This window comes from Tigriopus californicus, chromosome 8 (assembly GCF_007210705.1).
Source record: "Tigriopus californicus strain San Diego chromosome 8, Tcal_SD_v2.1, whole genome shotgun sequence".
Taxonomy (NCBI): Eukaryota; Metazoa; Arthropoda; class Copepoda; order Harpacticoida; family Harpacticidae; genus Tigriopus; species Tigriopus californicus.
The window spans coordinates 3,840,603-3,841,331 of NC_081447.1; positions in this window are offsets into that span (position 1 = coordinate 3,840,603).

Consider the following 729-nt stretch of genomic DNA (forward strand, 5'->3'; position numbering starts at 1 on the left):
TGGAGGTTAGACCAGCCCCATGATCCTTTATAAAAAATATTACCTGGAGAGATTGTCTGGTGGAGTAAAATTTCAAGCAAAACTGGCACCTGAAGTTCTTGTTCATTAGTTTATGTTTCCCTGAGAGGATATGGGACTTCAGATTTCCTTTGGTAGTTGTGACATGCGGGCATTGAGGACAGTGCCATCCAAGCGAAGATCGAGCCACCTCGAGGTGAGTTAAAGGATCTCGATCGTCTCGTCCACCCAGGACTTGATATCGAATCGTGCCTTCTTCGAATTTCACGATTTTTCCTCCAAACGTTGAGGGCAGACGATTGCCAACTGGAATTGACAAGCGCAGAGGCTAAAAATAGGCCCTATATTTGGGTAATCGAACTGATTCCTTGCTGAACGGCTCGGAAATGAATCGAACAATTGACGTCCTTAATGAACATCTCAAACACCAAGGTCATCATTGAACCTGTATGAATTCTTTGTGCAAAGCTTCTCCTTAGCATTAGCAAATCGAATCTTGGATGAAAACCATGTTTTTAGTGAAATCGCAACCTCAAACACATGGTAAAGTGTGGCCGGAAATAACGGCTGCAAATGAATTTGATATTTAAGGACTAAGTCCGACAACAACCGCAATTTCATGCTAAAAAAATTATCAGATAAGCATCCAAAGAGGAAATTCTAGGTGCATCACTCTCCTTGACGTTAATTTTGCCACCACCACAGTCTCCA